This window comes from Mustela lutreola, chromosome 2 (genome assembly GCF_030435805.1).
Source record: "Mustela lutreola isolate mMusLut2 chromosome 2, mMusLut2.pri, whole genome shotgun sequence".
NCBI lineage: Eukaryota > Metazoa > Chordata > Mammalia > Carnivora > Mustelidae > Mustela > Mustela lutreola.
In genome coordinates this window covers 83678807-83697174 of record NC_081291.1, presented here as the reverse complement: position 1 = coordinate 83697174, position 18368 = coordinate 83678807, and the positions used below count along the sequence as shown (strand labels likewise).

The following is an 18368-nucleotide window of genomic DNA, read 5'->3' as shown; positions in this document are numbered from 1 at the left end:
CAGGTGAATTGTCCAGAAGCTCTGTGTATCTAACTACTCTCTTGGTTTGGAATTCCATCCCTTACCCGCATACCTTCCCTTGATAATTCCATTATCCTTGTTATTTTGGGGTCTGTTTCTTTCGACTACTCTTTCTCCTGGATGTGGGCCATTTTTTCCTGCTTCTTTCCATGTCTAGTAATTTTTTAGATGTTGGCATTATAAATGATACTTTTTTTGATGTTCAGATTTGTTGTTTAAATAGAATGTCAGTATTTGTTTTGGTAGGCAGTCAGCTTACTTGCAGATCAGTTTATCCTCTTTTAAAAAAAAAGATTTTATTTATTTATTTAGAGAGATGGAGCATGCATGAGCATGAGCAGGGGAGAGGAGCAGAAGGAGGAGAGAGAGAGAGAGAGAGAATGAATCTCAAGCTGACTCTGTGCTGAGCACAGACCCCAACACAGGGCTTGATTGCACGTCCCAGAGATCATGACCTGAGCTGAAATCAAGAGTCGAATGCTTACCCAACTGAGCCACTCAGGTGCCCTCAGATGATCCTTTCTATGCTTGTTTTTAAGCTTTGTTAGGATGGGTCTAGAGTACCATTTATTCTGCTACTAAGGCATGACACTTTTGGAGTTGCTTTGAATGCCCTTGTATTCAGTGATACCTCTCTGCTCTTGCTGGGGGGTGGGGTGGGGTGGTGGTGGATCAAAAATCTCCTTGCCCTAAATGGACTGTGGGAATTATTCAACTGAGAGCTACCTGGCCGTTGTCCTGATTTTGGCTTTGTGGAGCTTTATCGAAGTATTTACAGACTAGTATTCAGTTGAAGATTTGAGGAGACCCCTCTGCAGATTTCTTGAAAACTTTTTCTGCATATAAATTCCAAATATTTTAGCCTCCCCAGGGGCCTATATTTATATCCTTAACTCCAGTGAGTCTGCCAGGTTCTGTCTGGGTTCTCTTCCCTGTGCCAAAGTCCAGAAAGTGCCTCCAGAGAGAAAACCAGGTCAATTGTGGGGGGGGGTTCACCTTGTTTATTTACTTTCTCTCAGAGATTACAGTCTTGTTGTGGTTGATGTCAACCGTTTCATGTATTTTGTCCAGTTTTCTAGTTGTTTACAGTGTGAGGGTATGTCTTATACCACTTATTACTTCATGGGTAGATGTAACAATCTGCACACCTTCTTTTGGTGGATTCCTATTTGTCATATTTCTAAGGCTTGGGTCAGCCACCATCTCCCTTGGGAAACCTTTTGGATTCTTACCAGTTTGACTTAAGTGCTGCACTTTCTTCTGCTTATTTATGTCCCCCACTCCCAACTCTTTCAAGGCTGTGAGCTTTTTAGGGCATGGATTATAAATTATTTTTAGCCACTACCGCGGCACTTAGAATATAGTAAGTGCTTAATAAATGCTCACTGGCTAAATGGGTATATTACATTGATTTGTATTTTTTGACTTTAAGGTTTACTAAGAGTGTTCCTCATTCATCCCCTGTTTCAAAGGCTCCTCTTCCCTGGTCTGTCTTTTATTTATTTTTTAAAAAACATAATTTAAATTTAATTTTTTAAAAGATTTTTTTTATTTGTCAGAGAGAGAGAGAGAGAGCAAGTACAAGCACAAGCAGGGGTAGTGGCAGGCAGAAGGAGAGGGAGAAGCAGGCTCCCTGCTGAGCAGGGATCCCAACCTGGAGCTCCATCTCCCAGTGCCCTGGGATCATGACCTGATCTGAAGGCAGATGCTTAAGTGATTGAACCACCCAGGCGTCCCTTCCCTGGTCTTTCACACTCAAGAACAAGTTGCTATAAACCACCCATGGCTTGCCCAAAATATGGGGAATCTCCTTCATGTCATTTGTAGCCTATGGCAGAAATGACTAACTCTTCATCAAAATGTGTGATCCTCTGTCATAGATAGGATTGTCCCTGGGATAGGACTGCTGTATTTAACAAGCAGACAAGCAAGCAACTGCGAAAAGCAAGACACCTAGTTAAATTTGAATTTCAGGTTCAATATTTTGGACATATTAAAAATGGTTCTTTTTTTCCTCCAAAAATTCAAATAACTATGCATCCTGTATTTTATCTGGCAGCACTGCGCTGGGAAGTAGCTGCTCAGTTGGGGGCTCTATTCTCACCAGTGGACCATAGTGCGATGTGAGGTAATGCCTGGTGTGTGTCACTGCCAGGTGGTTAAAGTGTGTGTTTTCCACTCTCCCCTTCTGCCTGAATGCAGAGGCTTTGGGTGCCTGAGGGGAGGAGCAGGGCACAAGTTGGGGTGAAATGGTTGTCCCTGCATTGCATATGAAGGGGAGCTGCTCACATCCTGCTTTGGACTGCTTTGTGAGTGAGCAAGGAACTTCAGCTGTGGTGAGTCAGTTGGTCTGTGGGGTTGGTTTGCTACAGCAGTTAATATTGTTCTATTTCATGTTCTCTTGAAAGAATGACATGGGAATGTTTTCCCTGAGGTTCTACCCTGCCTGCTTGGTAGCTTCTGTGACATATCTCAAGATGCCTCAAACTCTGCATGTCCAAGCCTGAATTTGTGATTTCCCTAGCAATCAAACTGGTCCTGTGCCCTTTATTTCAGTGAGTGGTATAACCATCTACCCATTCTTGACACCTTTCTTCAGTATCCAATCCACCATCAGCTCATGTACATCTCACCTTTTAAATACATCTTTAACCAGCCCACCTCTTTTATTTTCATTGCTACCGCTCTCCTCTAGTTAATATCTTTTGTATGGACTGCTGCTGCTGCCTATATTCTGTTTATCCCCTGACCCAATATAGTCTCTTGGCCAACCCATTTTTCTACTTTTCTCAGCCAGAGGTGATCTTTTCAAAATCTCCTTTTGTCACTGTCAAGGGATTCCATTGCTCTTACGATAGGGATCAGAATCTTTAATGTGACCTCCAAAGCCCTGCCAGGATCTGGCCTCGTGCTCCCTTCTCTTTTCTGAATTTTAGGTCTACTGGCCCTCCTCCACTTCTTTGAATGTTCTATATATTCTCCACAAGACTTTGTGCAGCTGTGTCCTTCCCTGGGTATTGCCTTCCAACTCTTAGCTGAGCAGATCCTTGTTCTTTCTTCAGATCTCAGAACTAAGTTCAGTCACTTCCTTTTCAGGGAAGCATATCTTGACTTTCCTAATCTAATTCCTACTCTTTTGAGTTTTCATAACAGGTAGTAGCACTTTTTTTTTTTTGTAGCCCTTGCAACAATAGTAATTTTTATTCATTTGCATGGTTCTTTGATTTAATATATATATTTTTTACCTGTTAGCTCTACAGCAACAGAAAATATTTCTTTTTGTTCTTATGACTAGATCTTAAATAAGTATTTGTTGTCAGGTAGGGATCCAACTTAAATATTTTCTAAATGAGTGTCCAGTTGTCCCTAAAACATTTCTTTCCCTTTCTTTCTTTCTTTCTTTCTTTCTTTCTTTCTTTCTTTCTTTCTTTCTTTCTTTCTTTTTCTTTCTTTCCTTCCTTCCTTCCTTCCTTCCTTCCTTCCTTCCTTCCTTCCTTCCTTCAAGATTTTTAATGTATTTATTTGAAAGAGAGCAGAGCGAGTGAGAACATGAGTGAGGTTGGTGGGAGAGGGAGAGGGAGAAGCAGGCTCCTCACTGAGCAGGAAGCTCAGTCCGATGTTGATCCCAGGACCTAGGAATCATGACCTGAGCCAAAGGCAGACACTTAACCAGCCGAGCCACCCAGGCACCCCCCCTAAAACATTTCTTAAATAATCCTTTCTTTCCCTACTATTTTTTTTTTTTAAGATTTATTTATTTATTTATTTTTGGGGCAGGGGAAGGGACAGAGGAAGAGGGAGAAAGTCACAAGAAGGCTGTGCACTGAGTGTGGAGCTGCATGTGGGGCTGGATCCCACAACTCTGAGGTCACAATCTGAGCGTAAACCAAGAATCAGATGCTTAACAGACTGTACCACTGGGTGCCTCTCCCTACTGGTTTTAAATACTATTTTTATCTAAATGTATTCTGATCTGTAATGAGTCTCTTTTACAATTTCTTATTCTTTTTCATCTCTCTCTTTGTCTGTTATTGCACCAATAACACCTTAAAAATCTTTTGATATTTGGTTCTTATTTTTAAAGCATTGCTTGACTAGTCTTGAATATTTCCTCATTCAGAGGGTACTTATAATTAGTTTGTCAAATTTCACTAAGGAATCATATTGGAATTTGGTGTGTTTGCATTGAGAATTTATGGGTTAATGTAGGAAGGAAATAATGAGTTTTACAATAATGAGTCTTTCATACCCAAGGGCATGGACTATCTCTCTCTCCCTTTACTCAAATCACATTTTATCATCTGGAGAATATTTTTATAATTTTATTCATATAAGTTTTATATATTTCTTTTTTTTAAAGATTTTATTCATTTGAGAGAGAGAGAGAGCGAGCGCACGTGCACGCACTAGCATGTACGAGCGCGGCTCAGTCCCAGGACCTGGAGATCATGACCTGAGCTGAAGGCAGACACTTAACCCTCTGAGCCATCCAGGCTCCCCTGTACATTTATTTTCAAGTGTGTTCTTAGGCATTTTATAATTTTTGTTGCTATAGTGAATAGAATTTTTTTTTCAGTACCAGTAAGTTTTTATTTATTCACTGTATTTTTCTAGGGTAAAGAGAAGGGAAAAAGGTCTGTATGTGTGTTACAAAATGTTAGCAAAATGGGAAAGGAAGTACCTAAACATTCCCCTATGAGGGGTCACAGAAGTCCAAGAGGGCTCAGTTCAGAAATGAGGGGAAGGGGTCAGGGAAAGAAGAGAGAGGTCCATACTTGTCTACCTTCCTTTCCAGACCCCTCCACCCCATAAATTCAAGATTTCACCAGAAGCTTTGGTTTCTATTAGTAAACATGCATGGAGCTACATTTGTCCATTTCTTATTAAACAATCTTGTGGCCCCCTTTGACATGTTTCTTATACCTGTATAAAAGTTCCTGAGTGACTTGGATATACATTTGTCTTCCCTTTCTTGGTCTTCTGAACCTGCTTCATTTCGTTTCCTTCCTTTCTTTCTTTTCTTCTTTCTTTCTTTCTTGGTTTTATTTATTATTTGAGAGAGAGAGTGAGAGAGAACTAAAGATGGGGTGGAGGTGGGGAGAGCAGCAGAGGGAGAGTGAAAACCAGGCTTTCTTCTGAGCAGGGAGCTTAATGTGGGGCTCAATTCCAGGACCCCAGGATCATGACCTGAGCCAAAGGCAGATGCTTAACCAACTGGGCCACGCAGGTGTCTCCCGACCCTGCTTTCTACATGGAAGGCCCCCATCACTGCTTTTGCTTCTCTTTACTCTAGGATTAGAGATAAAAGTAGGTTTGATCCTTCCAAATGCAACTGTATTAGTATGAATCTCATCAAAGAATGGTCTTGACACGAGATTGAGAAACGGGGATGGAGTGTTCTTAGCTTCTTCAAGACTTTTGCACAAATCATTTAAGAGTTGTGGACAATACCCACAAATTAAATATGTATGTGTGGGAGCTTTTTTGGGGGGAGAGAGAAGTGGGAATAGGATGAGAGTCAAGTTTTTAGGGCATTAGATCTGGCCCAATACAGAAAACAGGGAAAGGGGAACAGAGAAGAAAGGATGGTTTAAGACCCTCACACTTCAAGAAGAGGGCTCACTGAGCTATGCTCCAGATTCTTTTGCCTGGTGCAAGAACTTTGGTCAGTGATGTTCTGGTTCCTTTTCTCAATACAAAAAGAAGTTTGTAAACAATAAAACCCCAAAAGAACATGGAGAAGACTAACATATTATATTTACACAGTCAACAAATCAGCTACTTGTGAATTCCTACAAAACCTGGACTAATATGACAACTAGAGGATGGTAGCAATTGGGGGAGACAAGAACCCAGGATCAGACATACCTCATCCAGTGTGTCCTGTTGCATTTGCCCCATTTCAGCACCTGTATGGATGTTGTTTACATGTACAGATTGTTCATTTGGAACCAAGTACTGCACTAAGATCATAGTTCCTTCTAGTTTTACTTCTCTCAGAGTTGTTAATTGCATCCATTTATTTTGCTTAGTTTTCTTTGTACCTATTGTGAATCTATTCCACACCCTCCAGCAGATAATTTACTAATCCTACTCCCTTACCTCTCAAGACCTCCTTCCTGGAGTCCACTTTTCTGCCCAAATCTGGACTCTGTGCTCCTGGGCTTGCTGTCCTCCTGGGACTACTTATCCTCCTAGAAGTCTTTCCTCCTCTCTTTTCTTTTGGGTTCTCTGTTTCCTGGATTCTGTGCATTCCTCTGCTTTGAATATTTTCCTCCATTTCTCTCTGGAAGCTATTCCTGGTGTTCTGAAATTCCACAATGATCTATTTATTGTGGCGTGTGTCTTTTAAATTTTATTGTGGTGGTCTTTTAAATTTTATAAATGGCTGTTTTCTTTCTTTCTTTTTTTTTTCTTCTGAGATTTTATTTAAATTCAAGTTAGTTAACATGTGGGGTAGTATTGGTTTCAGAAGTAGAATTTAGTTATTCATCAATTTCAGGTAACACTTGGTACTCAACGATGAGTGCCCTCCTTAATGCCCATCGCCCGTCTAGCCTATCCGCCACCCACACCCCTCCAGCAACCCTCAGTTTATTCTCTATATTTAAGAGCCTCTTATGGTTTGCCTCCCTCTCTGTTTTTATCTTATTTTATTTTTCCTTCCCTTCCTATATGTTTCTCTATTTTCTTTCTTAAATTCCACATATGAGTGAAATCATATGGTATTTGTCTTTGACTGACTGACTTCACTTAACATAATACAGTCTGGCTCCAACCATATCTTTGAAAATGGCAAGATTTCATTCTTTTTGATGGCTGAGTGGTATTCCATTGTATATGTGTGCCACATCTTCTTTATCCACCAGTTGAACACTTTGGGCTCTTTGTATAGTTTGGCTGTTGTTCATAATGCTGCTATAACTGTTGTGGTGCATGTGCCCCTTCGAATCTGTATCCTTTGGATAAATACCTAGTAGTGCAATCCCTTGGTCATAGGGTAGCTCCATTTTTAACTTTTTGAGGAACCTCCATACTGCTCTCCAGAGTGGCTGCAGCAGTTTGTGTTCCCACCAGCAGTGTGAGAGGATTCCCCTTTTCCCAAATCCTTGTGAACATCTGTTGTTTCTTGAATGTTAGTTTTAGCCAATACATGGCTGTTTCTATCCAGAGAGTCACATGTTCCAATTCTGAAGGTTTTCTTCTTTTATTTTGTATAGTTCTTTTTCCCATTACCCACTTTCCTCCCCTCCAGTCCCATCCTTATATCTGGAACTCCTTGTATTTGGATAGTGAATCTCACAGATTGAACCTCTAATTCTCTTACTCTCTTCTCTGCTTTTTGATTATTTTATGTCCTTTCCTTTTATTTATCATCTGGGGTATCTCTTTTGTTGACTTTTCTGAACTTCCTATTAAATTTCAATTGTCACTATCACAGTTGTAGTTTCCAAGGGCTCTTTCTCTTTCTTGTTCTTGCTTTTTAAAAATAGCAGCCTGTATTTGGTTTGTGGATGTGACAATGTCTCCTATGACTCTGTGTCTATTCATTTTAAGTGTTTTTCTACAAATTGTTTTTTTTAATGTTGTGCATAGCTCAGTTTCTTCCAGTTCCTTTTCCTATTTATTTGTTTTGCCCTCTGTTTTATGTTCAAGGCTTCCTTTAAATGTCAAGTATTACTGAGACATGGGTCTGTAAGAATGAAGAATGAGGTGCTGAAAACTGGCAGACCTGTGTGTGTGTTGGGTGGGGGTCAGGCTCGTTCATTGCTGGACTCCATCATATGGTGATTGAGTGGTGAGCTGGCTTTTTCCCTGGGAGATCCTGAGATTTTAGTAACTGGATGTCCTTTCTCTGGGCCTGTGCGATTTCTCCTGAGACGAATCTGTCTGTCCTGTGCTTTGGAGGTTTCTCCATTATTATGGGAGTTCTGGGAGTTTGGCTGGGAAAGAGAACTGGGAAGAACTCTCACCATTCAAGAGACAGAATTTTACTAAATTCACCACTTTAAAAAAATTTTGTTTTGGGGGTGTAGAAATAGAGGGGGAGAGAGAGAGAGAGAGAGAGAGAGAGAGAGAGAAGCAGACTTCCTGATGAGCAGATCTCATCATTTGGAGATCACAACCTGAGCTGAGGGCAGACTATTTAACCAACTGAGCCACCCAGGTGCCCCTCTATCATCTTTTGAAATGTTTATGTGTGTTTTCTTTTTTGATCTATTAATGTCATTCAGTATGTAAAATTTTAAAAATGTGACCTAACATTGACTTCTTGGAATCAGTAGTAATTTTCCATTATTTATATATTTATATATATATATATATATTTATATTTATATATTTATAAATATATATATATTTATATATTCTCTTATGTAAACATTCTGCCTATATATTCATACATGTGTATTCTTTTTCTGTATGTTTTTATTTTTATTTTTTAAAGATTTTATTTTTTTATTTGACAGACAAAGATCACAAGTAGACAGAAAGAGGAGGAAGCAGGCTTGCTTCAGAGCAGAGAGCCAGATGTGGGGCTTGATCCCAGGACACTGGGATCACGACCTGAGCCGAAGGCAGAGGCCTTAACCCACTGAGCCACCTAGGTGCCCCTCTGTGTGTTTTTAAAGTAGGCTCCACACCCAGCATGGAGCCCAGTGCAGAGCTTGAACTCATGACTTGGAGATTGAGACCTGGGCTGAGATTAAGAGTTGTACTCTTAACTGACTGAGCCACCCAGGTGCCCCTCTTTTTCTGGTTTTGATATCAGCATTATGCTAACTTCATAATACTAATTAAAAATCTTTTCACCCTTATCTGTGATCTGGAATTGTTTATGTAGCTTGGAAATTATGACCTTGAAAGCTTGACAGAACACCTATAAAATCAAATGGACCCGATACAATTAGATTTTTTAATTTATATTTTTTATGGTTAGTGTTCTACTTAGGTTTCTAATTTCTAATTTATTTCTTCTTTTACTGACATTAAAAAATTTTTTTACTGAACTTTATTTTTTATTTATATTTTAGGTAGTTAACATACAGTGCAATATTGGTTTCTGGAGCAGAATTCAGTGATTCATCACTTACATACAACACACAGTGTTCATCATAACAAGTGTCCTCTTTCATACTCATCATCCATCTAGCCTGCTCCCCACTGACCTCCCTCCATCAACCCTCTGATTGTTGTTTATCATTAAGAGTCTTTTATGGTTTGCCTCCCCTTCTTTCCTCTCTTTTTTCTCCCCCTTCTCACACTTTCATCTGTTTTGTTTCCCAAATCCACATAATCCACATTATTTTGTTTCACAAAATCACATGAGTGAAATCATATGGTATTTATCTTTCTCTGACTGATGTATTTCACTTAGCATAATATACACTAGCTCCATGCACATCCTTGCAAATGGCAAAATTTCATTTTTGATGGCTGAGTAATATTCCATTCTCTCTCTCTCTCTCTCTCTCTCTCTCTCTCTCTGTATACACACACACACACCCCACATCTTCTTTATCCATTCATTAGTCAATGGACATTTGCACTCTCTCCATAATTTGGCTATTGTTGATAATGCTGCTATATACATTGGGGTACATGTATCCCTTGAATCTGTATTTTTGTATCCTTTGGGTAAATTGTAGGATAGCTCTATTTTTAACTTTTTGAGGAACCTCCATACTGTTCTCCAGTGACTGTGCCAGTTTGCATTCCTACCAAGAATGAAAGAGGGTTCCCCTTTCTCTGCAACCTTGCCAACACCTCTTATTTCTTGTGTTGTTAACTTTAGACATTCTGACAGGTTGAGGTGATATATTATTGTGGTTTTGATTTCTATTCCTTGATGATGAGTGATGTGCATCTTTTCACGTGTACCCAGACATTTTTTAAGATTTCACATTTTATGTTAGATTCTTTGGTTGAGGAGTGGGTGGGAAGTGACTATCAATTGTTTTGTTTTATGAATTTTAAATTATGTTATAATATGATCTAGATGATGTTTGCATTTTGAAAATTTTCAGGGTTTTTTTGGTGTGGCCTGATACATAGTTTTTGTAAAAATGACATGTGTTTGCTCACAAATTGTTGACTGCAAAGTTCTCTTTTTATATCTTCAGTTCAAGTCTGATGGCAGATATAAATAATATAACCATGTTATATTACCATGTTTTGTCTATATGTAAATTTCTGAGTGAGATATGTAAAAGGCTTTTGTTAAATTGATTACGTTTTCTGTTTCCCCCTTCCCTGTAATGTCTTGGAAATTACACGTTCTCCTTTAGTTCTTCTGTTGGTTACCTTTACATCGACAGTAATTGATTTAATTTACTTTCTTTAGAGATACAGCCCACATGGTCCAGAACTATCTTTAGAACTAGGTACTCTGACTCTATGTACTCTGGACGATTGCAACGGAATAATTTAATTCCACAAACCTTTAGTAAGCACCGGCTATGTGCTAGGACTTGAGGCAGCTACTGTGGCTATGAAAGATGAGTGAGATGGTTCTTCCCTTATGACGTTCATAGTCTAATGGGGAGGCTGACAACTGAATTGTAACATCACATGACAGGTGATAATAGAGACACAGAGTTATGGGAAAGCTTGGGGAATGGTTGTCACAATGATGCTCCCAATGAGTCATCCCTTCCAGTTTTGTGTGGTCCCCTCCCCTTGAATCTGGGCTGGTTAACCAACCTGAGATTCATTTCTTATCAAGAGAATGCAGCATAAATGACACTGACTTTTTTTTTTTTTTTAAAGATTTTATTTATTTATTTGAAAGACAGAGATCACAAGTAGGCAGAGAGGCAGGCAGAGAGAGAGAGAGAGAGGGAAGCAGGCTTCCCGCGGAGCAGGGAGCCCGACGCGGGGCTCGATCCCAGGACCCCGAGATCACGACCCGAGCCGAAGGCAGCAGCCCAAACCACTGAGCCACCCAGGCGCCCCAATGACACTGACTTTTATTTCATATTTTTAATTCCCTTGAAAAATTGGGCTGCATTCTGAATTTCTTGGCTTATTAATTGCTCCTCAGCTACATCTATTTTATAGATAATAATTGCTATTTATTTTTATTATTTCCAAAGATCTCTAATTGGTTCTTTCCCCAATAATTCTTTTAATGTTTCTGCCTGGCTTTCCATTAACTTTTTCTCTTTGGGTGTTAGTTCTGTTTGTTGAGTTTAATATCTCCTTTTCCTGCTGTCAGCTTCCTATAAATATTAGAATATTATTGATTCTGTACTCACCTGGATAGTTGAGATTTCCTGTTGTATATCTTATTGCCTCTAATGGAGAGAGAGTTAAGATGTGATGTTGGTAGGATTCTAGGATTCACTTATCTGATGGTGTTCTAGGTTTCTCCTGCCACCCCAGACAATGTATGGCCTCTTTTACCCAAGCTGCCATCCATCTGCTCCATTCTGCTTGGCATAGGTGGTGTGGGATGAACCACCTGGGGTATTACCTGTTAATGTCACCTGGCATGTGGTTGATTGCCTTTCCTTTGTGTACCCTTTTTGGCCATCTCAAAGCTTGGGCCTCTCTTGGGGGCAGTTCCCACCTTCACAGAAGCCCTCTCCCATCCACAGATTGTGCTGTGGTTTCCTCCTTTGATCTAAATGTATCTGTTTTCTATCTTTGTTCCTGAGATAATCATCTTTAAGAAAAATGACTCGGAATACAAAATAACCTGGAATTGAGAACTGGCATGACAGATAGGAAATTATGATTGTTCAATTTAGCCCAGAATTCAGACCTATTAAGATCATTTTGAAATTTGAGTGTAATTGAAATAAAGACCTGGAATTTAGCTTCAAAAGAGCAAACACACCAGCATAGAATGGAGGAAAACCCAGTTTGGTATTAATTTGTGAAAAAAAAAGTCCTAGAGCATTTGGTTCATGACAAACATTAAAGGGTGTGATATAAGTCTGTAAATGTGATTACTAAAAAAGACAGTGTAAGACATCCTAAGATGGTGAGGTAGAAGACCCCTGCCTCTGTCCCCCCAAAAGATCAACAATTAGACAGCTATCTGTGAACAAATACAGTTCTGGGAGAGATCAAGTGGCCCCTTAAGAAATTTCAGCAACAGTGAAGCAAAAAACCCGAGAAAACTATATCTCGATAAAGCTGAAAAAAAAAAAAAAAAGATTGTAATGCAATTTTAGGTTTTACTTTTAAATGTGAAACATCTTTTATAAGTCTTTCATAATATTGATTTATATTTCTTTCACTAAGAATGTTTGTTTATATCTTCTGCCTGTTAGGGTCCGTGGTCAAAGGAACCAGACTGACACAAAGCGAAAATCAAACAAAGCTTTATTTTGCGCCAAGCATCGAAAATCAAACTGACTGGTAGGGGCCATCTCTTACGAAGAGACGAAGACGATGACCCCGACAAGGCCACTCCCAAGAAGGCCGCTCTGGATGAGGCTGCTCAGGACGAGGCCACTCTGCAGATGAGGCCACTCTGGACGAGGCTGCTCCCAGGACAAGGCTGCTCCCAGGACAAGGCCGCTGGCCAACGAGGCAGCTCCCCAGACGAGGCCACTCGAAAAGGTGACGACGACCCCAACAAGGCCACTCTGGATGAGGCCGCTCGCTGATGAGGCTGCTCTGGATGAGGCCACCCCCAACGACGAAAAGGCAACGATGACGAGGACGACAACCCTGATGACGCAGAGACGACGACAACGAGGACGATAGCCCTGATGACTCAGACTCTACTCCCCATGATGCTGCTCCTGACGAGGCCGCTCCAGATGAGGCCGCTGCCTACGAGGCCGCTCCCCAGACAGGGCCGCTCCCGGGAATGAGGTTGCTCCGACAAGGCCACTCCCTGGATGGGGCCGCTCCCCAGAATGGTGCCGCTCCAGTGAGGCTGCTGGTGGCAAGGCTGCTGGTGGTGAGGCTGTTGGCCGGGGCGTTGCTGCCTATGACTACGATGACCAGGACGACCATGATGACCACAATGCTCCGACTCTCCTGAAGATCACCCTAAGGGCTATTCCAACGGCTATTCTAACTCCTCCTACTCAGCCTCACAGACTAACCTTTATGTAGGTGGTTGAGCCTGGCCGCACACAGGTGGCCAATGGGATTTCAACTCACCACAGTAAATATATGCGTGCCCCACTGATTGGATGTCTTCATCAGGCCTGGCCCGCCCCTATATCCGGGGTTTACAACTAAGTTCCTCTGGCTAACCAGGCCCTTACACTGCCCTTATTTTATTGAGAGTGAAATTAAACTTTTTTATGTTGATTTGTGAGAGCTTTATATGTAATTGCCCATTTGTAGTCACATACATCGTAATTATTTTCCTAGTTGTGATACCAAATTTCATGTAAAATTTTGCCTCTTACATGCTTAATGATTTGAATAGTAATCAAATCAATATTTGTGTTACATTTTAAAAATGTCTTCCCCCTTGGGGCGCCCGGGTGGCTCAGTGGGTTAAGGCCTCTGCTTTTGGCTCGGGTCCTGATCCCAGGGTCCTGGGATTGAGCCCTCTATCGGGCTCTCTGCTTAGCGGGGAGCCTGCTTCCTCCTCCTCTCTCTCTGCCTGCCTCTCTGCCTACTTGTGGTCTCTGTCTGTCAAATAAATAAATAAAATCTTTTAAAAAGTCTTCCCCCTTTAGGATTATAAAATATCCTTCTATATTTCCTTCCAGTGTTTTTATAGTTCATTATTATTGAGACTTCTTATTGACTTGAAATTTATTTTTACTTATCTATAATATGAGCTCCTATCTGTATTCTTTGCTGAATTTATAACTAACTGCTGCAGTGTCATTAGGATTTTTGTGCCTGCATTTGTAATTGAGATTCTTTCCTATGTTACTTTTATCAGGTATACCAAGAGGATTGTGCTAGTCTTGAAATATGAATGTAGAGGGCGCCTGGGTGGCTCAGTGGGTTGGGGCCTCTGCCTTCAGCTAGGGTCATGATCCCGGGGTCCTGGGATCGAGCCCTGAATTGGGCTCTCTGCTCGGCAGGAAGCCTGCTTCCCCTCTCTCTTTGCCTGCCTCTCTGCCTACTTGTGGTCTCTGTCTGTCAAATAAATAAACAAACAAACAAATAAATAAATAAATAAAGTCTTATTAAAAAAAAAAAGAAAAATGAATGTGAGAATTTTTATGGGAAATACAAAGGAAAATACTCTGAAACAGAGTGATATAATGCAAACCTATCACATTTCTCCTCTGCTTAAAATCAGTGGTATTCCCATGCTCTCAGATAAGCCAAAATTTCTTGACTAGGCTTTAAGGCCCTTTGTATCTCTCCCCCTTTCCCCTGAAACTTCATTTATCTCTGCTCCCTATCTTGCCCTCTCCCTTCCACCAGTATAATAAGCATTATAAGGTCAGGATTTTTGTGGTGTTTTGCTTTCTACTATACTACTCCATCGCTCAGCACAATACCTGGTACACTGTAGATGCTGGTAATACTTGTTGCAGGAAAAACTTGCAATTCCTGGGGGGAAAGCCTCTCTATCCTCCAGACTTCCATATGAGTTCTTCTCTCTTTTGGGTACCTTCTCCCCATACTTGGTGTTTAGATAAACCTACACGGCTTGTAGGACTCAACTTGGATATTACCTACTCCGTAAAAACTGTCTCAAGCCTGAGTTAGGTACCCATAGAGCATTGCTACTGTGGTGCTAATCATGCTGTATTCTAGGAACACCTGGATCCGCTAAGCATCAGCTAAGCATCTGGCTTTGGCTCAGGTCATGATCTCAGGGTCCTGGGATTGAGTCCCATATTGGGCTCCTTGCTCAGCAGGAGCCTGCGTCTATCTCTGCCTGCCACTCCCCCTCTTATGCACTCTCCGTCTCTCTCTGACAAATAAATAAATAAATAAAACCTTTAAAAAATGTGATGCTGTATTTTAATTGGCATTTCCTTGAGTATCAGGAGGTTGACAGGGACTTCCTCTCTAGAATTATCAATAGGATCCATTTGGGGTTGAAAGTGATGGTAAGTCTTTCACAGTATAAGAAATGCCGGGGCACCTAGGTGGCTCAATCAGTTAAGCATCTGCCTTTGGCTCAGGTCATGATCCCAGAATCCTGGGATGGAGCCCTATGTCAGGCTCCCTACTCAATGTGGAACCTGCTTCTCCCTCTCCCCCTCTCTCTTGCTATCTCTCTCTCAAATAAATAAAATCTCTCTTTTAAATTTTTATTTATTTTTATTTATTTTTAAAAGATTTTATTTGACATTTATTTGACCAGACAGAGATCACAAGTAGACTGAGAGGCAGACAGAGAGAGAGAGAGACAGAGGAGGAAGGCTCCCCACCAAGCAGAGATCCCATTGTGGGGCTCGATCCCAGGACCCTGGATCATGACCTGAGCCAAAGGCAGAGGCCCTAATCCACTGAGCCACCTAGGTGCCCCCCTCTCTCTTTTTTAAAAGAAGAGCTGCCAACAGTTGGGCCTAATAGCTACTCCAGGACCTTCTGAGGAAGAGTTGACTTGGAAATGTTATCCCCAAACACATGGCTCTAGGGACTAAATGACTTGGAAGAGTAGAAGGGGTTCATTTTTGGAATTGTAGGTTGTCGGCCTGGTAGGGAATGCTGTGGCTCTCCCATGTTTGCTCTCTTTTTTCCCTAAGCCAAGTGAAGGTGCAACTAGAAAAGATTTAAATTCAGGAATTGGAGGCATCTGCAAGAATGGGAGTTGGGCATCCCATTCCTCAGATGGAGGAGTGCTAAGGCAGTGGATTAGGATTTGGTGGTGGACACTGGGCCTACCTGGGCAGGGCAAAGGAAAACTAGAGAGAGATGATGGTGTGACTTAAAGCAGCTTGCTGATATCCAGGGCAAAAGGAGTGCCTGATGGACAGTGGGACTCCAGCAGGAAGCTGCTGTGGGAGCACAATCGGGAGCAAGAGCTAAGGGGGCATCTGAAAGAAGTTGAGTAGGGCTGGACCTCCTGTCAGGAACCCTCCAACGTAGAGGCCCTTTCAGGGCTCCTAAAGGATGTGCCCCATGTGATTTATGAGTCATTGAACATCAGTTATAAGCAATATTTTTCTCTTTCTTCATCCCCCCCATCCCTGCACACAGGAGGGAGAGAGATTAAAGGTACTCCAGAAGCAGACCATACTACTGTACTCTTCTACTCATGATATAGCCTGACCTAGAGGAGAAGAGGTAACAGTAAAATTTATTCCAAAGTTTAAAAATGGAATTTTAATAGCTAAAAGTGATAGAAAGCTACAGGATATGCCTGAGAAGTTGTGATGGGAAAGAATGATACAATATAACACAAATGGAGAGAGTATTTGGAAAAAAAGAAAACCATGTTATCTTGCACTCTGTTTGATTCATACTATTCAATGAACTGGTTGTACTTCTTTATTTTAATCTAAATTTTAAATAGTTAACATACAATGCAATATTGGTTTTTGGAGTAGAATTCAGTGATTCATCACTTATATATAATACCCAGTACTCATAACAAGTGCCCTCTTCAATATACATCACCCATCTAGCCCATCCCTCACCTCCCTTCATCAACCCTCGGTTTGTTCTCTAAGAGTCTTATGGTTTGTTTCCTTCTCTCCATTTTCCCCCTTTCCCATATGTTCATCTGTTTTTTTTCTTAAATTCCACATGAGCAAGATCATATGACATTAGTCTTTCTGTGACTAACTTACTTCACTTAACGTAATACACACTAGTTCCATCCACATCATTGCAAAGGGCAAGATTTTATTCTTTTTAAAACAAGATTGTATTTATTTTAGAGAGAGAGAGGGAGTGTGAGAGAGTGAGCATGAGTAGGGGGAGGGGAGAGGGGGAGGAGAGGGACAAGCAGACTCTGCACTGAGTGTGGAGGGCAATGTCACAACCCTGAGCTCATGACCTGAAATGAAACCAAGAGTTGGGTACTTAAATGACTGAGCTGCCTAGGCATCCCAGGATTCCATTGTTTTTCATGGCTGAGTAGTATTCCATACCCCCCCCCCCCAACATCTTCTTTATCCACTCATCACTTGGGCTCTTTCCATAGTTTGGCTATTGTTGATAATGCTGCTATCAATGTTGAGGTGCATATGCCCCTTCAAATCTTATTTTTGTATCCTTTGGGTCCATAACTAGTAGTGTAATTAATGGATCATAGGGTTCTGTTTTTAACTTTTTGAGGAACCTCCATACTGTTCTCCAGAGTGGCTGCACCAGTTTACGTTCCCACCAACAGTGTAAGAGGGTTCATTCCTCTTTCTTCACATCCTTGTCAACACTTGTTTCTTGTGTGGCTGATTTTAGCTACTCCTACAGGTGTGAGGTAATATTGTGGTTTTGATTTCCCTGATGATGAGTGACGTTGTGCATCTTTTCATGTGTCTGTTAGCCATCTGGATATCTTCTTTGGGAAAGTGTCTGTTCATGTCTTCTGTCCATTTCTTAACTGGATTATTTGGTTTTTGGGTGTTGTGTTTGTTAGGTTCTTTATAGATTTTGGTACTAACACTTTATCAGATATGTTTGCATATCTAAGTCCCAGTCGTTCATTTTTTGCTTTTGTTTCCCCTGCCTCCTTCTGGCAACTTGTCTAGCAAGAAGTTGCTGTGGCTGAGGTCAAAGAGGTTTCTCCCTATGTTTTCCTCTGGGATTTTGGAGGTTTCCTGTCTCACTTTTAGATCTTTCATCATTTTTTTTTTTTTTAAGAGAGAGGGCATGAGTTGGGGTCGGAAGGGGCAGAGGGAGAGGAAGAGACAGAATCTTAGGCATATTCTGCACACCACCCTGAGATCATGACTTGAACCAAAATCAAGAGTTGGCTGCTTAACTGATTTAGCTGCCCACGTGCCCCGGGTCTTTCATCCATTTGGAATTTATTTTTGCGTATGGTATAAGAAAGTGGTCCAGTTTCCTTCTGCGTGTGGCTATCCAGTTTTCCTAACACCATTTGTTGAAGAGACCATCTTTTTTCCATTGGCTATTCTTTCCAGTATTGTCAAAGATTAGCTGACCATACAGTTGCGCGTCCAAATCTGGGTTTTCTATCCTGTTCCATTGATCTATGTGTCTGTGTCTGTGTCTGTTTCTGTGCCAGTACCATACTGCCTTGATGATCACAGTTTTGTAATAATAGCTTGAGATCCAGAATTGTGATGCCTCTAGTTTTTTCTTTTTCAAGATTGCTTTGGCTATTTGGGGTCTTTTGTGGTTCCATACAAATTTTAGGATTGTTTGTTCTAACTCTGAAAAGTGCTGGTGGTATTGTGATAGGCATTGCATTAAATGTGAAAATTGCTTTAGGTAGTATAGACATTTTAACAATGTTTGTTCTTCTAATCCATGAGCATAGAATGCTT

General features: G+C 41.0%; 1 long non-coding RNA gene across 1 annotated transcript in view; it reads left to right on the top strand.

The window, feature by feature from the left end:
* Positions 1-12989, top strand: part of LOC131824491 (uncharacterized) — a 29978-nt gene extending 16989 nt beyond the window's left edge. The window contains exon 3 of the long non-coding RNA XR_009350878.1: positions 12300-12989. This is a non-coding gene — a long non-coding RNA (uncharacterized LOC131824491). The remainder of the gene's footprint in view (positions 1-12299) is intronic.
* The last annotated feature ends 5379 nt before the right edge of the window (positions 12990-18368 follow it).